Genomic DNA, 24,691 nt, shown 5'->3' on the forward strand with positions numbered 1-24,691 from the left:
CATAATTGGTAGCAGGAAGGATATGCAGACAAATTCTACAAAGGCCGTGTGTCCACTGTTGTCTGTGCATCTACGATATGTGCTGCATACATTCAGAGGAAGGAATCACTAAAGTCTGCTCCAATGATAGAAGCCTTATGCAATTGGAAATCGGTCTTGAGGGATTAATAAAAATTAAATAAACAGAAAAAAGGAGAAAGGAACTGTGTCATTGTAGGCTAGACGATCAAGACTTGATGGGGGTGAGATTAACCAATCTTTAAGTTCCCATTATCTGGAAATTTATTGATTTTCTTTTGAGTCATAAAGGTAAGGTAGAGCTAGATCAATGAAGAAAGGGAAAATAATATTCTTCTAGGCAATGGCTCTCAAAGGTTTCTAGATACACAGCATCAACACCACCTTGGAAATCTGATAGAAATGGAAATTCTCAGACCATCACCCCAGGCCTACAAAATAAGAAAATCTGTGCAGAGCCCAAGAATCTATGTTTTGACAAGCCCTCCTGGTGATTCTGAGGCATGCTCTAGTTTGAGAACCACTATTCTAGGGGATGGGTATATAAGCGAATAAAACAACAAGCAAAATTAAAAGTCAGCTATCACTGAGATTTGGGGCTTTGGCTGCCAAGTGAAACCCAGGTGAAGATTTTTGCAGGCTCTGGGCTAGAGAGTCCCAAGTTGACCAGATCTCCTGAAAAACTTACCCTGGGTCTTTCTTGATCCTGGCATTTGTTCCTTAGTTTTCCTCTGTGGTCACCTTATTCTTTCCCATTGGATACCCTTTCTCTGTGTCTCCATTTATGTAAAGTCAACTCATTTCGGGGGCCTCCTTAAAGTACCGAAAAGCCTTTTTTTTTTCCCTGATATTTTTTCATTTCAATAGTGTCTGTGTTACTTGCCAGTTTTTATTATTCGTTTAAACTTTTTAACTGAAGAAGAATTTACATTAAAAAACATGCCAATATCTTACATGTATAGCTTCAAGGATTATTTAGAAATATAACACATCTCTGCAAGTAGCAGCCATGTCAAAAAACAAAATATTACCTGCACTCGAAAGTGCCTGCATATTCCGTTCCAGTCACTACATATTCCCAAGGTAAAGGAAACAACTGCCTTTATTTCTAACATCATATATTAGTTTTGATAGCCATTTTCTCCAACTGTGCCACTTGTTCTCATTTCATCTGACCACTTTGTTTGGATGCAGAACACTGTTTTATTGATCATTTCATTCGATTGCTAAAACATCACTAATAGCAGCATTGGAATGTTGAAATATCATTACTAAAAACATGCTGTGATTGGTGACCCTCTGAAAGAATGCTTGTTCTTCAAGATTGTACATTGAAAAGGAAATGCACAATTATATTAACCACTACCAATCAGAGCAGCAAAGTAAGCAAAGGAGCTAGCACACTTGTCTTACCAGAAAGGCTTCTAGGAATCTTCATTTTAGCTTCCCTACTCTTTGACACTTAACCACTTCTTTTCTTTGAACCAATGGAAAAAAAAAAAGAAAAAGGAAGGTAGGAAGGAAGGAAGGAAGAAAGAAAAAAAAGAAAGAAAGAGAGAGAGAAAAGAAAGAAAGGAAGGAAAGGAAGAAAGAAGGAAAGAAAGAAAGGAAGGAAATGAGAAAGAAACAAATCTTTCATTTCAAAACACCACCCTCCCTCTATCAGCACCCTCACTTACTCTCAGCATCACTTTCTTGACTTGTTCTGGCCTCCTCTTCCATAATAGTTGGTGAGACTTTCCTGGAATGAGGGAGGTGTTGATTCCTTACCTCTCTGGAATTCTGGCTTACCCTCTTCAGGAATTATTATTTGTTCATTGATTTCCTTTTTGATGTCCATCCATGAGATACTATAACATAAACTCCAAAAGAGCAATGACTCCTGTCTTGTTGATCATTGTCCCTCTACCCCCAGAACAGGGCCTGACACATAGTACATGCTCAACAGATCCTCACTTGAAATAATAAATTTTATGCATGGGTACTAAAGTTCTAAATAACATTTAAATTAGGCAGTGTTTGAATTTGGAATCTGCCTTGGCTCTGCCAATGACTAACCATTTGATCCGGTCAAGTCATTACTTTCTCTGTGCCTCAGTTTTCTCCTTTCTAAAATTGGGACTGTGGAGATTATCAAAGGACTCTAATTCAATGAAGTGCATAAAAGAGATATGTGGAGGGTAAGGATTAGGGCAAACAGGTCTTCTAAGAGGCAGCCTCCACTCAGCCCCAGCAGTTTGTGACAAAGGAAAAACAAATGCAATATTGCTTCAGAATGTAGTATTTCTAGAAATGCTGAAACTCCAGATTTTTTTTTCACTAAAACTCACATGAAATGTTCACAACGAATTCAATTAACAAAATAAAAACTTCATAGGCTGAAAGTGACCCACAGTTTAATTCTTTTTGTCTTGGGGTTAGGTCAGCACTAACAATGCTTTGACCCATGATCATGTAACCTTCCTTAACAAAGGAAGGTTATCTGTTTGAGTATATGATTTATCAGCTTTCTCAAGATCTCTTAAACATAAGAAGAGACTTGTAAAGTGAATCTTTTTATATTTCTGAGAGTGGGAGTTTTGATTTTTCTTAGAAAAATTTCTTTCCTCTCTGTATATATACTGCTGTATTATGGCATTTTGATATCAGAGCAACTTTATAAGATTTGATAGCAAAATGATCACTATTCAAATTTCAATGACCATTTTTATTCCTAGAATCTCAAATAAAATACATTCAGTTCTATATATGAATTTTTCCTCTTAGGGCTAATATTTTCTGTACATTTAAATTAAATATATAATCATGACGTTTAGAAAATAAGCTGACCTATGAAAAGTTAAAAGCTATTTGGAAATAAAATGATAATATTAATTGAGGAGTAATTGAGAACATGTATCCTACTTGAAGAAATACTGAAGTATTTAAACATAATAGTCATTAAAACTATTACAGGCCGGGCGCAGTGGCTCACGCTTGTAATCCCAGCACTTTGGGAGGCCGAGGCGGGCAGATCACGAGGTCAGGAGATCGAGACCACAGTGAAACCCCGTCTCTACTAAAAATACAAAAGACTAGCCGGGCGTGGTGGCGGGCGTCTGTAGTCCCAGCTACTCGGAGAGGCTGAGGCAGGAGAATGGCGTGAACCTGGGAGGCGGAGCTTGCAGTGAGCCGAGACTGCGCCACTGCACTCCAGCCTGGGCGACAGAGCGAGACTCTGTCTCAAAAAAAAAAAAACTATTACAAAAAATGAGAAGATAAAAATCCTGAATATTAAATAGAAAAATGCTAAAAGGTATTTTTAATATGCCATTAATTACTTTTTTAAGCTGCTGAGTTAAAAAACACTGGCAGAAAAGAAAGAAAATACCAAGATGCTAGAATGGATGGTTTAGGGAAAAAAATTATAAATGCTCTTCTTCCTTTTCTTAATTTTCTGGCTGTGACCATATCAATTAAAATTTCTTTTCTTTCTTTCTTTTCTTCTTTTTCTTTTTTTTTGAGATGGAGTTTCGCTCTTGTTGCCCAGGCTGGAGTGCAGTGTTGTGATCTTGGCTCAGTGCAGCCTCCACCTCCTGGATTCAAGCGATTCTCCTGCCTCAGCCTCTCAAGTAGCTGGGATTCTCCTGCCTCAGCCTCCTGAGTAGCTGGCATGTACCATCACGCCTGGCTAATTTTGTATTTTTAGTAGATACAGGGTTCCTCCATGTTGGTGATGCTGGTCTTGAACTCCCAACCTCAGGTGATCCACCCATCCCAGCCTCCCAAAGTGCTGGGATTACAGGTGTGAGCCACTGTGCCCGGCCAATTAAAATTTCATATGCATATCCGTGTGTGTTCATGGGTACTGCATTCTCTACCAAATTTATTTTATAATATAGAACACATTTATTAATGGAGGTAAATGAAAACGAGCCATAATATCAAACTGGGTCTTGGGGAAAATGAAATAGTTTTTTTAACTAAACCACCATAATACCAAACCTGTTTTATGTATTTATTATTTTTATCCTGAGTTTGATTCTTACTGTGCTTTCACTCTGCCCATAAGCATGTCTTCCCTGCAAATTCAGATAAAGAAATATTTAAAATGACACCAGATGCTAATTTCCTTAGCATCTTATTTTAGACAAATAGTTAGATGGTCCCTCAGTGGCAGGGGGAGATGGGGTGGGGGGAGCAAGCTGCTGTACTTATCACAGAGATTGGAAGAAAACAAAACAGCTGCAGAAGCAGGTAAGGATTAAACCATTTCTAGACAGAGGCCCGGGGCTGGAGCAGGCCCTCATTCTGGCTATCTTAGGTCACGGCATCTGTGCAGTGTGCAATTGACATCCTGAGAAAACAGAGGTTTAGAAAGAAATGTCAGGGTCAGTCCAGGGAATTCATTTGTTGGCACAGCTTTGTTGCACTATTCTAGGGAGAACAAGATAAAACTACATTGCTCAGAAGTCCTAGTTAGAATTTAAAGCACATTAAAAAATATTAAAATGTCTTGTTTGATCAGTTTTATACTCCCAGACTCATGCAAAAATGAAGAAAAGGGCATGTATTCCCAGAAGACTGTTTTTATTTTTTGATCATGACTAAGATAGATTCAGAGATGGGAGAAAAGGTAGATTCATGGATGAGGGAGTGTGTGGGGGAGGTTGGGAGGGGAGCAGAGAGATCGACAAATAAGAAATTGTTTGAGGATATGCTAAGCAGATGATAACAAACAGCTAAGACCCTGATGACAAAACCAATCCAATCCTTTTGGGAAGATTATTTGAGAAAACATTCCAGACAGAGGGAATGCAGTGCAGGGTCATAAAGTAGGAATGAACTTGGCAACTATTAGCACCAGATAAAAGGCTGTGAGGATCTGGTATGTGAAGGGTGAGACCTGGAGGAGATGGCCCTGAAGAGGCAGAGAAGAGCCAAGTCGCACAGGATTTTTTAATCCAGGTTGAAGGATGTTTTCTTAAATGCCCTGGAAGCCATTGAGGGTTTTTATGTTGGGAATTGGGGTGATTTGATTACCATTTTTTAAAGATCACTCTGGCTTAGGATGACATACTTTTCAATATTTTCCATTTATAGTCTTGCCTTTGAACATCCAGGCTGTAATCCAAGCCATCAGACACAAATGGTGACATGATTAGGAAAAGGCTGTCTTTATAGTACCCATTCTGGACCAATCTGTAGCTTTTATGTGCACATTATCATTGCCCCTGAGCCATAATGGGCCTGAAATTGGAGGCAGCATTCCACCTGAGTCATCATCCAAACCACTTTATGAAGCCATCATCTACATACGTCTCTAGAGGCTCATTCAGTTACTCATAAGGCCCAACTTTTCTCAGCTTATGAGGAATATCAAAATCATGGATACGGATGTTCATATTAACTCCATTTGGAATAATTCTGTTTTCATAAATAGCCACCAAAAATCCCTCCACGCATTAAACATAACAAATTGAGCAACAACACAAACAGTTCTGTAACTCATTTAGGGTCTTTTTTTCTTTTTTCACTTAATTGTATCCTAACCCTTTCATGTCTTGGCAAAAGGCAAATATCAGTATTTTGCCAGAATGGTGTTATTTTAAGCAGAAAAAGAAGGACCATAAAGGCATAAATAAGTCTTGGGGGAAATAAAAGACTTTTTTTTTTTTTTAACTAAACCACCATCACATCAAACCTAATTTATATACAAATGTTCTCAGTTCTCCTCCTCCAAAGCCTGTAGCTGGAGAATATACTCTCTCCTCATTTTTCTCAGCCTTTAAGGATTGTTTGATCTTTACCAGAGAAGTTTCTGGACTTTTATGATGGAGAAATGGAGAATGGGGAGAAGAAGGGGCAGTCAGTAGAGGGGGAGTTGAAGGGCTTAGCAAGATGTGAGTTAAATCAGCCTAAGTAGGAGAGAGCAGAGGGAAGAACCAAAGGTTTCTCAGCCAAAGTTGGAGGGTCAAACTGGGGAGAATGTGATGAAGAACAAGAGGGCCTAGTGGAAGGAAGAGAGTGACAGCATTGGAAATAAGAGAAATAAATATAAAAGAAATGTGGGCCGGGCGCGGTGGCTCACGCCTGTAATCCCAGCACTTTGGGAGGCCAAGGCGGGTGGATCATGAGGTCAGGAGATCGAGACCATCCTGACTAACACGGTGAAACCCCGTCTCTACTAAAAATACAAAAAATTAGCCGGGCACAGTGGCGGGCGCCTGTAGTCCCAGCTACTTGGGAGGCTGAGGCAGGAGAATGGCGTGAACCCCAGAGGTGGAACTTGCAGTGAGCCGAGATCACCCCATTGCAGTCCAGCCTGGGCTACAGAGCGAGACTCAGTCTCAAAAAAAAAAAAAAAAAGTACTGGAGGGATGGATTTGATCAAAATTCTCTCCTCTCTTTCCCTCCCCTCCTCTCCCACTTCTTCCTTCCTCTCCTTTTCTCCTCTCCTCTCTTTTTCAGTTTTTCTTAAGACACAGTTTTGGCTGGGCACAGTGGCTCACGCCTGTAATCCCAGCACTTTGGGAGGCTGAGGTGGGTGGATCACCTGAGGTCAGGAGTTCGAAACCAGCCTGACCAACATGGAGAAACCCCATCTCTACTAAAAATACAAAATTAGCCGGGCATGGTGGCGCATGCCTGTAATCCCAGCTACTCGAAAGGCTGAGGCAGGAGAATCACTTGAACCCAGGAGGCAAAGGTTGTGGTGAGCCGAGATTGCACCACTGCACTCCAGCCTGGGCAACAAGAGCAAAACTCCGTCTCAAAAAAAAAAAAAAAAAAAAAAAGACACAGTTTTGTAGAAAGATTCAGCTGCTTAAATGCTTAAATCCGGGAGCCAAATACAAGTAACGTATTTTTGACTTATTTGGAGGAAAGATGGTAAAAGGAAAGAAAATAGAGGAAGAAATGTGGTAGGAAAGAGACTAAATAAAGCAGAAAAACCATCACACGTATAGTTAAAGATTTTGCCTCTTGCCATTTCAAACTCTCTTTTACTGTACAAACATTGCCTTTTTTTTTTCTAAAACCGGAGAGAAGTCATGTTCTTTCTCAGTGATAATGAATAGCTCTACGTGTGAGAACAGAAACAAGATGCAACAGCTTGGCAAGGAAATGGAAGATGCATAGGGATCTAGACCAAACTTACCTACTATTCCAGCTTATCTCCCTTCATGCTCCCTGTCTTTACGGATCAATCATATGCTATTATTCACTATTCCCCAACACACAAACTCTTCCTCACCTTATTGTTGTTTTCTCAGCCAGAAATCCCTTTCTCTTCCTCTTCTCATTAATTTATTAAACGGTAATTTATTTTGCACATTGTATGTATCCATGGTACTAGATACAGTGATACTCATTGAGAACAAATGTTCAATCTGCCACTTTCTAAAATTGTTTTTGAAAGTGTATGAAAATAATTATAATAATACCATAACGTAATATCTTCACAAGAATCCTTATAAATGTTTAATCCTGTAGTAATTTTTGTTTGTTTGTTTGTTTGTTTTGACACAGGGTCTTGCTGTGTCGCGCAGGCTGAGTGCAGCAGTGCCATCTTGTCTCATTGCAACCTCTGGCTCCTGGGTTCAAGCAATCCTCTTACCTCAGCTCCCCAAGTAGCTGGGACTACAGGCACATGCCACCACGCCCCACTAATTTGTGTGTATTTTGTAGAGATGAGGTTTAGCCAGTTGCCCAAACTGGTCTGGAACTCTTGAGCTCAAGCAATCCACCCTCCTTGGACTCCCACAGTGCTGGGATTAAACGCATGAGCCACAAAGCCTGGCCCTGTAGTGATTTTATTCATCCTCTCATTTTGCTCTGCATTTCACACAAAGCCATGCCCACAAAACACAGACAGTTCCACATCCCTCTCCCAACCCCACATGTAAATTAAGATAACAAAGCTTTGTTGTTGAAAATCATTGTCTAGAATCACACAGAAATGATTCTGCTTCTGTCTGGATCCCTGAGCAGTCTGTCACTGGAAAATCCATACAGGTTATAACATTAGTAAAAATGAATTAGTTTGCATTCAGTTTTGAAATTCTAATAAATCTACGCAATAATTACATATATATTTGAGAAGATTCTCACATACATCCTTATTTGTTATATACCTTAAATATTTATATAATTTAAAGATTGGGATGCAGACTGTTATAGTTATTATTAAAGAAAAGAAGACTGTCTTTTTAGTTGACTAACTAGGATTACAAGCATCTAATGAGGCTTGAAAAGGGTAGAAAGCATTGACTATCTTTGCTCTAAACAATAGGCAATGCATCAATATGGTGAATCATAAGCCTGAACAAACAAATCTAACTACCTGGTATGGTGACCAGGAATGAAAGTCTGGCCACTGGGCTTAGGTAATGATTGCCAAGGAGTGATTATCTTTTAGTGATGAGAGAAAGAAAACCCATTCATGTGCCAAATGAAATTCTAAATCAATTCTTCAGTTTGCTGCTTAAATGTAGTCAAAACACTAGTTGATTAAGCACTTAATTTTATGAAGCAGTATTCTTGAAAAGGAGGAACTTAATTATATCAGAGATATAATACTAAACAATGATTTTCCTTTGTAGTCTACTAATAATAAAGAAAAGGGTTATTCAAAGAGTGAGCATGAATAAAAGTGGTATGAATTCTGAAAGAATTACATAAAATACAGGAAGTATATTCTTAATCACATCCTTGGTCAATGGCAATATTTACATTTTTGTCTTAAAGACAAAAAAAAAAGAGAGAGGGATTCAAATATACTAATACGAATAAGTGTACCCACTTCCATCCCCTATTGCCCCCAAAATGCATGAGTAATTCTAAAATCTGAATAGGCATCAGCTATTTATGGGTGACATGCAAATAATAACTAGAGGTTCCAATAAAAGGTTTTTTCTTTTTTTTTTTTTTTACAATTATTTAAGCATTGATTAAAATAGTTGAATTAAGAATTATAAACAGTTTAGTGCATGGGCCTGTCTATTCTAACACTGCTATAAGAAATACCCGAGACTGGTAATTTATAAGAGAAAGAGGCTTAATTGACTCACAGTTCCACATGGCTGGGGAGGCCTCAGGAAACTAATATGATCATGGCAGAAGGCAAAGGAAAAGCAAGTACCTTCTTCAAATGGCAGCAGGAGAGAGAAGAGCACGTAAGAGCAGGGAAAACTGTCTTATAAAACCATCAGATCTCCTGACAACTCACTCACTACCATGAGAACAGCATGGGGGAAATCACCCCCTATGATCCAACCACTTCCCACTGGGTCCCTCCATTGACTTGTGGAGTCAATTTGAGATGACATTGGGATGGGGACACAGAGTGAAACCATATCAAGTCCAAACATAATAGATTAGATTAATTAGTTGAGAATTGATTGATTAGAAGAACTTCCACTTATAATTACTTATTTTTAAAAATAAAAGAATTAGAGATATCAATACATGCCATTTTTGTTTCCCAGAAATGTATTAGAGGTGAAATTTGAAATTTTCTTCAAAATTTTAAAAACAGATTTTTTTAGATATTTACTGTGGTATTTTCAGTATAATCATATTTGGTAAGTGGGGTTATGATTTTTTTAATGTCTTACTTTCAAAAAGACAAACAAAATTCTCACTATATCCATATAAACTGTGAGTGGTTCGGGATTAAAAAAGGAAAATTAATCTTCATGAGAAGGAAAGCAAAAGGAGAAAATCTATCACAAATATATCCAATAGAAACCACAATATGTTATGTTTAGAAGCTCAATAGTTTGTTATTTTCAGAAACTCATTTATGTCAACCATTATGAAATAAACTACAAAACAAAATCCTGTACAACTAATGTAAGAAATATAAAATACTAAAGTAAAGGTGTATACTTCTTAATGAGAAAGAACAAATTCTTATTTTTTTAAGTGTAGCCAAAAATACCATTAAAATGTAAACTTTACCTATGAAGAGAACGCCTGAGCAAGAATCTGCAACTAGAAAAAGAAAGTGAGAGATTATGCAACTGGTCTTTGAGAAAGTACAAAGCATAATTTACAATGCAAAACTCTGAGATGCAGTGAAAAAAGAAACACAGTAAAAACAATCCTTTAAACCATCCTCCTATGCTTCTAACACAACCCAAGAAGAGAATTTTGTCTTCAAGAGATCCCTCTTTCCACAGATGCCTTCACAGGAAAAGGTGGCAATCCCTCTAACAGTACTTGAAGTAAGTAGAACTGGCATGTCTTGGCTGCTGCTTCCCACCAGTGTTGACAGACTTTTAGCAATAAAGGCAAGGCTGCCTGCTGAAAAATCCCCTAGTGAAATGATTCAGGCTTGACAGACGTGCCCCAAAATACATATCCTTTTAAAATCACATTGATTATACCATTTTTCTTAATTCCAGACTTCTCAATTCTATAAAATTTCAGACTTGAAATCTAGAGCAAACCTCTTGAAAATCAGCAGATTTGCTTAGAAACAAATGCACCAGGTAATCCACCCTCTTTTTCTTCCCTCTACTCTCTGTATTTTTTTTTTTTTTTTCATTCTCCTCCCCACGCTTTTCTGTAAAGGTCTGTTAATGTTACTGGCAGCACATCTGTATGGGTCTACAGCAACCTCAATTCTTGCCTCCTGATAAGAAAGAATTTAACTGAGAGTCATAAGGCAGAAAGAGACTGAGGCAAATTTTAGAGCAGGAGTGAAAGTTTATGAAAAAGCTTAGAGCAGGAGCAAAAGGAAATAAAGTACACTTGGAAGAGGACAAAGCAGGAGACTTTAGAGAGTCAAATGCCCCGTTTGACCTTTGCCTTAGAGTTTCTTTTTTTTTCTTTTTTTTTTGAGACACAGTCTCGCTCTGTCGCCCAGGCTGGAGTTGCAGTGGCGTGATCTCGGCTCACTGCAAGCTCTGCCTCCCGGGTTCACGCCATTCTCCTGCCTCAGCCTCCCGAGTAGCTGGGACTACAGGCGCCCGCCACCACCCCTGGCTTTTTTTTTTTTGTATTTTTAGTAGAGACAGGGTTTCATCGTGTTAGCCCAGGAGGGTCTTGATCTCCTGACCTCGTGATCTGCCCGCCTTGGCCTCCCAAAGTGCTGGGATTACAGGCGTGAGCCACCGCGCCCGGCCTGACTTAGGGTTTTATATGTTGGTATACCTCCAGGGTCTCACATCCCTTCTCCCCTGTTTTTCTATTGGGGTGGGCTGTCCTCATGGGCAGTAACCTGCTGGAGGTAGGGGGAGGAGTATGCGCAGTGTGTTTACTGGAATTGTACGCATGCTCACTTGAGGTGTTGTTGCCTTACCAGCCGGATGTCTTTAGAAAGTCATATACCAGTTAAACTCTACCATTTTGCCTCTTAATGCACATGCTTGAGCCCACTCGTCCAACTCCTGAGATTTTATTGCAAAGCTGCTGATCATCAGTTTCAGGTTTTTACTATCTATTGGGAGACGGCCTTCCCCTGGCACTGGCTGTGACCAATTATTATTTTAGAGTCGGTTAACAACTGCCTGCCCATCACCTGATAGTCGCCTGACATTCCTGGTGATGTATCATTGGCCAAAAGGAGCCAGTTGCTAAATGCAATCCATACAATTCTCTAGTAGAAATAAAATGTGTTAGCATAAAATATAACTAATGCAAAAATATAAAATAAATACAAAAGTATGAGATATATACAATGTGCATGTATCACACTTAGATTTCTATTCAAGTTGATGTTACATTACACAGTATTTCTCTGAAAACTTACATGTAAACAGTTCAATGCATATTTTTACAAAATTTTATACAAATTTTATGTAAACCTAAACCATTTCTTATATGGGAGTATGAAAGTAAGTTCTTTAGTATATAAAGTTAATATTTTCTGAACTCAAGACTTTTACAAAATTTACAGAGCCAATAAGAACTTCATTTGCTTTTTAAAAATGTAGACATTGAAAATATTTTCATAAAGCCATGCACACCTAGAAAGTCAAAATTAAATGGAAGGTTGAATAATTGTCTGATAGATTTATTAATCATATCATCTATAAAACAATAATTCACTTTCTTGCCCGAATAATCTCTCCTGGCTTTTTGAGGGCTTGGGAGTTTGGGGGTATCAAATTTGGCATTTGAGACCTGTTCCATTTATCTTGGCTACAACAGCACTGTGTTCAGAACAAGTATTCTTTGTTGAAGCTGCTTGAGTTCCTCTTTCTGAGGTATGACACATGCTAGGTTGTGCTATCCAAATTTGCAAGAAAATTGCTCAATGTGGAACCATTATCATCAGTATTGTGACTTCTCTGATTCACATTTAGCCAACGTAAACTTTCAATCACTCTTCTTTCCAAATATTTTACTGTACTTGTGCCACAAAAAGGATTACACGTTGCTCTTTTGGTTTTTGTTTGGTTTTATTTCCTGCATATGTTTAATAAAGGTCTACATATTGCACTTTAAGTTCAAACTTCCGAAACTTCTGATACATCATGAAACTCATGAGCAATTTCCATTTCCAGAAATAGCAAAGCATCCTTCTGAGATGTTGTTAAAGTCTGTTTTAATATAGCATGTGTTTATTTAAACTCAGTGCCAAATAGCTCCTTGGTGGTGATTTCTGCTTATAGCCAAGGGTTGAATAGGCCATGGAGAATAATTCTAAGAGTGAAGGAGGTTGTTCTGTGACAAGCCTAAAGCTCTCTAGGGAAGGAAGTGTTAGCAAGCATACACTTCTCCTTTCAGGAGTAAGAGTCTCATCTTCGTCTCTCATCATTGGGCCATTAGGTTTGTCAAATTCTAATACGTTGTTAAGGTTCTATAGGGAACCAGATATTAACACCCCATTTCTCCTTTCTGAGATGGAAGAAATGTACATAGTCATATCTCTTAACATCTGACATGACACACAACCTAGCCAGAAAAAAGAGTATAACCCACGCATAGAGACTGAAAGGTAAGTTTCTTTTTCTATTATCATAGAAATAATTCACTTCAATTTTGGAGAATAGAGAAAATAATCCCTTACCATTGCAGAAAGGAATGAAAACCCAAACACACTGTATAAATAACATTTTTGAATGCACACACACATACACAATTGCTGGAAAAAAAATAAGAAGAAAAGAAATTTTGCAAATATTGCCAATTAAAAACTTGAATACATTATGACCTAAAAATTTAAAAAATGTTCCACAATTTATAAGTGAAATAGAAGAAATTTGTTTCTTTTTTTCCCTTCTCTCCTTCTTTTTTCCCTACTTAAAAAAGTACTGAATTGCTTGAATGCTTTTATTTAAATATCTTAACAGAGCTTAAGCCTCCTGACATTCATCTCGGCAAAGCCATGTGCCTTCAGCGACAGTGAGTGCTCCTCTTCTCTGTCCCCTGACTGATTTGCATGCTTTCTCTGGTGTCCCCAACAACAGGTGTCTCATTAGCACCTGAGCGATGCCAGCTTCTGAGGAAGGCTGTGAACTGATTAAACACATGCTCCATTTTTATCTCTTTATGAGTCATTACTTAAAGGTTTTATCACCAGATTGCCACACTTAATTACGTGCAGCTATAATTAAATATGAGCATTCTTAGGTCTGCTTTTTAAAATTGTAGTTTAAACTTCAGTGACATGTTTTGCCGTTTGCTAATTTAAAGCTATTTTTAAAAGAGCAGTAGAAGGTGCTTTGTTGAAGGGGGCATAGTGGGGGAGGGTTTTTTATTCTTTCATACACCAGGTTATACGATTTTTCTTTACCTGAAAAAAAAATCTACACTGCATTTAAAGGTTAGAGAGAATCATCAGAAGAAGGGGCAATTAAACTAGAGTGTGCTAAGTTTGTCTTTATGGGTGCAGGAAACTCTGGCATTTCCTGCCTTATAAATTACAGTTTAACTAGGATTCTAGGAAACCTCAGGCAAAATCAGACAATTACCTGAATTCTCCTTTTTTGCTTGTGTGCTGAAGGCATCTGTTAATTGGAAGAGGACAATATAAAACAAAATCACCCATGTTATCAAGAGGATTATAAATCAATATTTTATTTTTCCTCTGACATATTTGTATTCTCCATTTCAGCCAAAATTACTTGGTTGAAATAATTTCATGTCTTGTTTGGTTTGGTTTTGTCTTTTTGCTCTGATCTCCGTCATACTCTCTAATACTTATAACTCAGGGCTGAACTGTAGCCCCTCTTCACATTTGCTAAACACATGGAACCACCAGAAGGTTTGGTTTTATTGCCTTGCTTGTCTGTGGCCTCTCTAGGACACTCCTATACATCTATGAATCTTTCAATATTCTCCAAGTTCTGATAGCCTATTTGCCATAAACAATGTCATCATTCCTCTAAGGACATGTACCCCTTTCTGCTCTAACTCCCCTTCCCTACTCTAGGATGATGGGAAATATAGCCACCCCATCCCTTTCTTCCTGCCTTCTAGAAACAAACATGCCAGATTTATCCAAGCTATACAAGTTATACAAATTTATTTACCAGACATTTAAGGCACTCACATAGGGAATTATGAAAAAAGAGAGCAGACCTTTCCTTTTGAATGTTAACATGAGAAGACACCTAAGATCTGAGGATGCTGTGAGGACACTTTGGAAGATCTTGCTGCCTTCTAACTAGCACACCCACACTCCAAGCATCACTTTTTTTTTTTTTTTGAGTTTCGCTCTTGTCGCCCAGGCTGGAGTGCAATGGTGCGATCTCCGCTCACTGCAACCTCCGCCTCCTGGGTTCAAGTGATTCTCCTGCCTCAGCCTCCCAAGTAGCTGGGATTACAGGCGCCTGCCACCACGCCCAGCTAATTTTTGTATTTTTAGTAGAGAGGGGATTTCACCATGTTGGCCAGGCTGATGTTGAACTCCTGACCTCAGGTGATCCACCCACCTAGGCCTCCCAAAGTGCTGGGATTACAGTCATGAGCTACACTGCACCTGACCCAAGCACCTCATTCCTAAGGCTTACAGCCTGGACTTCATCCTGCTTTGTGGGAAAACTTCCCTTGCCTCAGAAAGAGATCTCACTCTAGATCTCTCCAGGATGGTCCAAGTTCAGGAAGTGTCCTGAGTGTCAGCCAAATAGAATTAATGTTTTATCTCGTTTATCCGTGTGGGAGACAAGAGAAGTCTCTGCAGGGTGATGGAGGACAGGCTATAACACATAAACAAGGGCCCAAGTGCACAATTTTATTTTCAATCTCTCAGTGCAAATTTTTATATTCAATCTCTCCACAAGTGAGAATTGTGGCTCTGCTGCAGGTTTCTTTTTCTTTTTCTTTCTTTCTTTTTTTTTTTTTTTTTTTGATGGAGTCTCCCTCTGTTGCCCAGGCTGGAATGCAGTGGCATGATCTCACCTCTCTGAAACCTCTGTCTCCCGGGTTCAAGTGGTTCTCATGCCTCGGCCTTCCAAGTAGCTGGGACTACAGGTGTGCACCACCACACCTGGCTAATTTTTGTCTTTTTTGGCAGAGACAGGGTTTTGCCATGATGGCCGGATTGGTCTCAAACTCCTGACCTCAGGTGATCCACCAACCTCGGCCTCCCAAAGTGCTGGGATTTCAGGCACGAGCCACCGCACCCGGCCTCTGCAGGTTTCTTTACTTGTTAACCAACTATGACAATTTGGATACTTTGTTTTGAAGATGTGAAAATCAAAATAAAAACAAGACAAAATCAAACACAGAGACTCTCAACCATAACTGGATTCAGGAAAAAAAAAAAAAAAAGAAAGAAATAGATGGCTTCCACATATAAAAAGTCCAGAAGTAGTTCTCGCTTCAGCCATGGCTTGATAGAAGGGCATAAATATCACCAGGCTCTCCAGTGTTTCCCTCTATTTCTCAGTTTCCTTTGAAGTCGCTCTACCTGGGCTTTGGGCACTGAAAGTGGGGAGGGGTTTCCAAAGAAAAATTGCAGCAGATGGAGTTAAGCAGGAAAGAAGACTTTCCTCAATTCTATTGCAATAGGGGAGAGAAATTGAACTCAACTCCTCTGAAAGGCAGCAGGGATTTGTTTGTTTGTTTGTTTGTTTGTTTTGAGACGGAGTTTTGCTCTGTTGCCCAGGCTGGAGTGCAGTGGTGCAATCTCGGCTCACTGCAAGCTCCGCCTCCCGGGTTCACGCCATTCTCCTGCCTCAGTCTCCCGAGTAGCTGGGACTACAGGCGCCCGCCACCACGCCCGGCTAATTTTTTGTATTTTTTTAAGTACAGACGGGGTTTCACCGTTTTAGCCAGGATGGTCTCGATCTCCTGACCTCGTGATCCGCCCGCCTCGGCCTCCCAAAGTGCTGGGATAGCAGGCGTGAGCCACCGCGCCCGGCCCGCAGCACGGTTTTTAAGTGCTGGGATGAGCAAGTGGAAAAGCACTGGTGAACCTTTGTGAGGAGGTTGGTCCATGCGATTAGGCCATCTGTGCTGCTAAGCGGCACTGAGACAAGTTAGCATCCTACCCTTCCAGAGACATTGGGAGTGATGGGCTCTTTCACAGTAATTGAAATAATTACATTTCAAAAGGATGACTCCCAGGTCCTTGAGAAATACATAGCAGGGTTGCAAAACTGGCAAGAGGCTAGCAGAAGATTTACATCTCAAAAGGGCAGAGAAAGAACGTTAAATTGCAAGCTTTCCAAAGTAAATACTCGAAGAAAGGGGAGGCCAGGGATCTATAGCTAGGAAGAAACCTGAGCTTAAATCAAGCTGAGGGGCATAGTAAGGCTGTCTTGTTGAGAGTGTATCTCCAGATGAGAATCAGAGGCTTTGGAATAACTTATATCAAAAACATAAACAACCAAGAGTTAACCAATAATCACACTTTCTAAGTAGTGATTAGTCTACTTTCTGTAGACTAAACCGTGATTAGTCTGTGAGTCAATATTGTCTACTTTCATAGTCTACTTTCTAAGCCAATATTGTCTAAGTCAATATTGTGAAACAAATAGTTGCCCCAAGAGCAAGGCTCTGGCTATGTCATTAGAAATAATGTTCCCACTATTGTGTTGGGCACATTTGGTTCCTTCCTATTCGCCTTGTAGGTGGTGACGTCAAATTCCAGCATCAGGTGTGAATGATATGCCTTTGCTCCTCGCTGCACAGGTAAAGAAAACAACATGTTAAAAAAAAAAAAAAACAAAACTAAATCAAATGAATTTGGCTTGGGTACCATCTTTAGTTCAGGTAAGCCCAGATATTTTGGAGAGGGTCTTTGCTCTTTCATCCCTTGTGGTGATTTGCTTATTGCTTCTGATGCACTGTCATCATTATTTACGAAAATTGTTCAGTTTCATTGGTTCCGTGCTAATTTTGGACACAAATGTTTGGATCAAGCCTTCCAAGTTGTAGCACTAAGAACACAACCTCTTGGGGCCTACTTTTCAGAAAATTCATGTATCTTCACTACTTGAGGGGCCCCTCCCCATATTACTTTTCCTGTCTTTGAGACGTCATCTTCCTCCATATCGAGTCACTTATGTCTTCTAATACCAGCAGAAGACTTATTCATGACCTTAAAGTATGTTGCAGCCTAATTCCTTAAAACAGATGCTGATGTGAAGAAATTACATCTTTAAACAGAAGGGTTGGTTATCCTTCCACCTAGGGAAGGGAAAGGGACATGTTATTATTATTACTTTTTCATTTCATTAAGCCCTGTAACATTGAGGAGTGTATAGAAATTAGTAGTAGTTCTGTAAGTTATCCTGCTACATAATTTTTAATGCCTTCTCTCTCTTTTACACAGGAAATGGCTCTGGCTTTAAATTATTTTGATTTACATTTTTGCTCTGAAAGAAGTGGGTGGGATGTGATGTGGTGGAGAGGAATTTCTCACATCACTTACAGGGATGTGATTACACAGTTTATTTTGCATTTAAGTAGGATCCTTTCATCCAGCTGGGTTTGAATTTTAGTGTCCCTTCTTATGAACTTAATTTGTGTCACGTAGACTAAGTGTGTTGGCAAAAGAATAGAGGCACAGGTTAATCTGATGGAGTTCTAACACTATCTAGTGTTATTTGCAGGCCTCAGAGAGAAGTACAAGGCAGGATTTGGAAAAATAAAGTACTCAGGAAAAAGAGAATGTGAGAACAAGTAGGGGGTTAGTTGAAGAGTGAAGGAAAAACATTAGGAAAGGAAATCATAGTATTTGTAAGGAAATGTTCCAGATGTTTTGAGAAAGAAAGTAAAGAAATGACTCAAAAGTATATTAGTGGTAAGAAAGATGGGCTAATGACCAAATAGCTGGTGAATATAACAAATTAGAAAAAGCGATTTTTGTGTGTGTTTGGAAAAAGAGATTTTATAAGACCGTGAATAGGATGGGCTAGAATATGTCCTTTTTAGCTGTGTTCGTAATACATTGGCTATACTTACATTGTGAGTGTAAAATAATTCGATGGCCCACCATTTTTCCCAAACCATAATTAGTACCCAATAAATGCTTATGGAATAAGAGGTATTTTTTTATTCTCCTCTGATTTTTAATATTTGTTAACAGATTTTTAAAATGCCAAATCTCATGTTTTAATGATATCATCATGTTTTAACTTAAAGCAGGAATAGCAAACTTTGGAATCTCAGAAAACATACAGGCAATTCATTTTTTTAATAGCATGTAATTTATTTAAAGAACATTTATTACACGGGGTATCCTTGAGCTAAATGTCCGGTATATCCCACTGCCTATTGGTGGCTGCAAACAATTTTCCTCTTTCTGCCCACATGTGGAGGTTTTTCAAGGAAATTCTTTGAAAAAAAAAAAAAAGTATGGGAATTCAAATTCTTATATTTATTAATTAAGAATTTATGTAAAAGGAAGCATTCTGAGGAATTCACGTTGCCTATGCTTATTTCAAATATAGCCCACATGGAGCCTTCAGAACATGTCAGATCTTAAAGGAGAGACAATTTGGCTCTGTGACGTTGGAAGTTAAGCCTGAGGAGGCCTCCATATTGAGTCCTTACCTGGCAAACTCTGACCTTGCTTAATACGTAGTCTAACAGGAAAAGCCTCACTTAGGAGCCCTCAACTATTGAAACAAGTGGTTGAGTCTTAGTCAATCACAGCAGCCGAGCTCCAATAAATCACAGGTGGCCAGATGATTAAAATAAGGCAAAACACCGAGCTGTAACCAGTTAGGCCATATTTATGTGTCACTTCCATTTTCTGTCCATAATTATCATCTGACCACCTTACGACTCTGGAATTCTTAGATGTTGTTCTAATTCTGAGGGCTATCTGATTCTAGAATCATGAATGAAAGTCAATTAAGATCTTTACAATTATTGTAATTTTGTTTTTTGATAGCCCTAGTAACTCGGGGACACTAATGGGAGCCAAGTGTCTTCTGAAATTGTTTTCCTATTCCAAAGACTTCTCGATTAAATATTTAACGTAGCATTTTTATTGTGCCCGTTTTGCAGCAATATTTTTTCCCAGAGATTTTATATGTTTTGTGGGTCTCTGTGGTATGTATTTCTCTACATAGAAAAATATCCCAGTGAATGCTTAATTGCCAATATTTCAGTTTTAAAAGCTACTGGAAATAATCTAATATCTATATTTTTAAATTGTTATAGAGGGTGTCAAATATATAACATTAATATAGAATTATTTTAAACTAGTGAAAGAAGAGCATAAAACTTTTCTAACAGTGAAGAATTAAAGGATATGTTAAGTGTTAATACGTGGGTAGAATTCTATAAACTTTTTTCTGCTGTTTTCACTTTTTTTAGATGCTACTAGAGAAAAGAAAGATAAATAATGCCAGAATTAAGTTCCTTGGGAGATTACGATTTGGAGTACAGATGTGCAAATACAAAGATAAGCACAATACATGTTAGCAACTAAGTAACAGTCAATGGACTCTGACTCACATATCATCATTATAAACTAAAGAAATATTAAAAAACAAAAACAAAACCTGGTGCCACAGAGCAGGCAAATGCAGGCAGATGAGGGCGGAAGGCTGCTCGCAGAGGATGAGGACGGTCCTAGTGAGTTTCTGGCTTTCATGGTTTTTCTATGGCAGATTTAGCTGTCATCGAAAGCTGATTGTGTTTGGGGCTTTATGAAGCAAAGGCAGAGTTGAGGACAACCACAAGCTTTGGAAAGTTAGAGCAGAAATGCCTGATAGAAGAGAGCCAGAGCAAAGGAGCCCCACAAGGCTGACTCCAATCAGCCCAGCCAGGGATAAATGAACTTAACTGATGAATGAGGTGTTGTTTTTGCTTTCAGGATAAATGCAGATATATTCCATTTATTATGTAAATCCAGAACAGTGGCTAGTACATAGTGTGTGGTCATAATAATACCAGATAATATTTGTTGAATACTTACTATGTCAGCAAGCTTGAAGATAGATCAACAGACATTTCCATCAGACAAAAAGCGAACAAAAAGATTAAAAAAAAACAAAAGGCGCACAATACAGTATAAGCTCTGTAACAGAGTGCTGTGTGAACATAGATGTGATGTGGTTAATTTTGCTGGAAGGTGGGTAAAGAGTGACTTTTGAAGTGGATCTGGAAGGAGGAGTGCATGCATACACTAGCCAACATCTTTAGCAAAGTAAAAGGCAAAGCAAGGAACAGAAGCATTGATGAGGAAAATCAAAAGCAGAAGTCAGTGGCTTGAATTCAGGGACAAGCTTAAGGATAGCTCCAAGGAGAGATATGCTACTATATGTGTGACAACAAATCGGACAACAAAAGCAAAAGCAAACAAAAAAAATTGGACAACAGTAGGAAGTTGTAATGATACAAGCATCTCTGAAAGATGGCTCTGACTGATGGTGGAGTACATTATGAAGGAAATGATAAATCTATGGTTTAGTGTATCTTCCAGATGCACATTTTCTACAATTCTTTTGTTAAAATAAAAAGTTCAATTAGTATTTACTAAATTATTTTTCTCTTCTTTACCAATCACATCAAAATTGCTGTGCCAAGGGCCGGGCGCAGTGGCTCATGCCTGTAATCCCAGCACTTTGAGAGGACAAGGCACAGGGATCACTTGAGGTCGGGAGTCTGAAACCAGCCTGGCCAACCTGGTGAAACCCTGTCTCTACTAAAAATCCAAAAAAATAGCGAGGCGTGGTGGCACATGCCTGTAATCTCAGCTACTCAGGAGGCTGAGGCAGGAGAATCGCTTGAACCCAGGAGGCAGAGGTTGCAGTGAGCTGAGATTGCGCTACTGCACTCCAGCCTGGGTGACAGAGCGAGATTCGGTCTAAAAAAAAAAAAAAAATTGCTATGCCAAGTTTTGTTGATTTTTACCCCCTAAACATTGGTAGATCTCATCTGTGTTTGTTCTTGTTATTTTTACCGTTACCACCCTGGTCTAAGCTATTTAACGTAGGTTATGGGAATTAATCACTGCTGTTACTTCCTTGCATCATTCACGCTCTACTCCAATCTACTCTCCAGGTAGGAGGAGATAGAGTGACTTTATAAAATGTGCTTATGCTTGTATCACTCCTATTAAACTCTGAGAGGGTTTGCCTTTATAGTAGGGTAGTGAAAAATGTGGAAATAACTACCATGGCCATCAATAAAGGAAAATAAAAACAAAGACTGCTATATACTTTAATATTCTATGGAGGGGGTTTCAACAAATAAACAAAATCTGCTTGTATCAACATGAATATATCATAAAAATTGAGTGAAAAAAACAAGTTGCTGATGGAGATGTACAATATAATGTCATTGATATAAATTAAAAGTCATACAATTCAGATGATATATATAAAGAAACATATTACAAAATGTTTCAAAATATTAGGAAAATGGCAAATCTTCTTCCAAAAAGTACTTTTATTTTCTTTAAATGTTAAGTTTGTTAGCAAAATAAAGTAAATGTGGCAAAATGTTAACATTCATTAAATATGAACTGTGGATATACAGATATTATATGGGTTCCTGTTTTTCCTTCATATTTAACAATTAAAAATAAAAATAATACTTTAAGGTGTTATTTTCCCCTATTATGTTTCTAGAAATGAATCAGTCTTGGAATACTAACGAAGGAGGAAAGGTAAGATGGATTATTGATGGGAATATAAAGTAGAATAGATACTTTGGAGAGCACTATGTTAATATCAAAAAGTTCTTATTTTTACATATTTCTAAGTATATATTACTCCTCACAGTAGTTTTCAAAAGTTTTGGTTTTAGGACCACTTTACACCCCAAAATTATAGATTGCACCAGACACTTTTTCGTTATGTGGGTTTATATGTTGATACTTTCCATATCAATATAGGAAGTTTTGAAAATACAAGAATATAGAAGCACACAAATTCTATTAGCCATCAAAAGAATGATGTCACGCCACGTCAATAGCCTCTCAAAACCCTAACAGCGTGAAAGTGAAAAGGCCAATACTGCCTTAGTATAATTATGGAAAGATTTCAGTCTTGCAGACCCCCTGAAAAGTCCCTAGCATCCCCAGGTGTCTATAGATTACACGCTGATATACAACAACCCTGAAAAAACTTTACACATGTGCATTAGGCTACATTTACAGGAAGATTATCAGAATGTTATTTACAAAAGGGGAAACCGGAAAAAATTAAATGTTCATCAATATGAGAGTGGGATAAATACATTTTTGTATATTCCAAGTTGGCTTCCTGTACTGAACTTAAAATCCAGCCATCGTAGCTCTACATATCATTATTACATATCATTATCATTGTTTCCCTTGTATACAGTGTGTATTCATGGGTGTGTGTGTGTGTGTGTGTGTGTGCATGAGGGAAGAAAATATACCAAATTAGGTTCACCAGTTTCTGTTTACCAGGTTGGGAGAGAAGAGAGAAGAAACAATTGGAGGAGACACAATAAACAAAGACCAATTTAAATTTACATGTAAAAATATTTTATCTTAACAATTTCAGAAGTGAAGGAAAAACTTATGAATTTGCCAATAGATGCTATATATTTATTTCTAGTCAAAAGTTTAAGAAAACTGCTCCATGATTTTATAGAATTTTGTGGCGAGTCAGGTAAATAAATACTTGCTATATTTATTTATAATGTTAGATCACCATTTTTCAATAGATAGGTCATTATGGTGAAAAATTAATCTGAAGTATTTCCAAGAGTCATTTAAAACTATAGTTCTAATATAATGAACTTGTAACTCCTCATTTTTCTTTTTTTTTTTTTTAAATCTATATGTGATTTGTGATGCTTTTGGTGGGGATAAATGTAATGGATCAAGCTTACCATGTTATGGAGTTGATATTAAGAACATTTATCTTAAAAGTAGCCTTTTGTCTGTTTACCCAATGAACTGCTAATCTGAGAAAAATCTGATTAGTTCCATCCAGAGTTTGATTCAATTTAGGGGAGCCAACCTTTGCTTCTGAGTAGACAGAACTGCTTCTCTCTTTTTAAACTTATCTTTTTTTCAATTATTCTCTATAAGTTCAGGGGCGAATGTAATCATTTTAATGAAACTTAGACTGAATGATCTTAGAATGAATGGCAAGAATGGTCAGAGTCTAAATTGTAGAATAGATTGTTTCCCCTTGTGTGGTATTTATTTCACTGCTTCTCAGTGATTACCTGTCATATGTTTTGCAAAGATGGGTATTACTGTAACTATGGCAATTTTGCATCAAAACATGTAGTTATTGGGGGGGCAAAAGCAGCAAAAGCATGTATAGAATTATCTTGAAATATGAAAAATGAGACTGGAGATAAACCAGATATGAAAGACTTTCTAAAAACTAGTTATTATTTTTTCTCATGAAAACAAACAGCTAGAACCTCACTTCTACATGAAAACCAATCTTTCTATTTGTCAGGAACACTGAGAGATGCTGTAAGCATCTTTTAGACATTCATTTTAAGAACTCAGTCCATCTTTGACAGACTAATTGCTTGTTCAGTGAAGACAAATCCCAATGACAGATAACGATCCCTTTTAGTTAAACAATCCCTCTTCTGGTGATGTCATCTATGCTGGTGTTGGAAGGAGTTTCTGAAAAATGTTTTGCACTTAAAAGGCACTTTCTCTCTGATGGAAACATTAATTTGTCCTGCTAGACCCCATTAAAAAATAGTAAAATAAATACACATTAGAAGACCTTTAAGGAGTGGCTACATTTTTTCCTATATATGCAGTTAGTCAGTTTCAGGACCTTAGTTGCTTTGTTTATATTCCCAACTTTAACCGTGCATCATTAGATCAGAGCACCAGTGGCCCATCCGTGCAACTAGAGAGCTGTTTTTCTTCAGTCATTTGCTTTCTGTCTTGGGATATTTGCTTTCTGAAGGATTATAAAATGAAAAACAAGTTAAGCTTCAAGGCACAGTCAGAGATAATGAGTCAAATAAGAGAACTTTGTGGTTCCTGATACTTTCTTGTGTTAAATGTAAACAAAATCCACTTTTTGCTGAGTATAAGGGTGGCTATGGCTTCAGCAATCAATTGGAGTAATGTATAAACTGATTCGTGGTCAGATCTCATGTGGAGTTTGATGGAGGACACATGTTAAAGGTCAGTCATCACAGTGAAAGCATCTAGAAAGAGAGCAATTAGGAGGTGAAGAATCCAGAATCCACATCCTATTTGGATCTCTCGAAGGATCTTGGCGAAGATATTGCAGTGGAATAGAAGCCAAAGCCAAGAGAAGAGAGGCTTTTTTGGCTTCACAGAACTGAGAAATGATCATGCACATGAAGAGATGCC

General features: G+C 38.1%; 1 long non-coding RNA gene across 3 annotated transcripts in view; it reads right to left on the reverse strand.

Moving 5' to 3' along the window:
• Window positions 1-24,691, reverse strand: part of LOC129487574 (uncharacterized) — a 162,228-nt gene that overhangs the window by 83,762 nt on the left and 53,775 nt on the right. The window lies entirely within an intron of this gene.

The sequence above is a fragment of the Symphalangus syndactylus genome, chromosome 8 (genome assembly GCF_028878055.3).
Source record: "Symphalangus syndactylus isolate Jambi chromosome 8, NHGRI_mSymSyn1-v2.1_pri, whole genome shotgun sequence".
Classification (NCBI taxonomy): Eukaryota; Metazoa; Chordata; class Mammalia; order Primates; family Hylobatidae; genus Symphalangus; species Symphalangus syndactylus.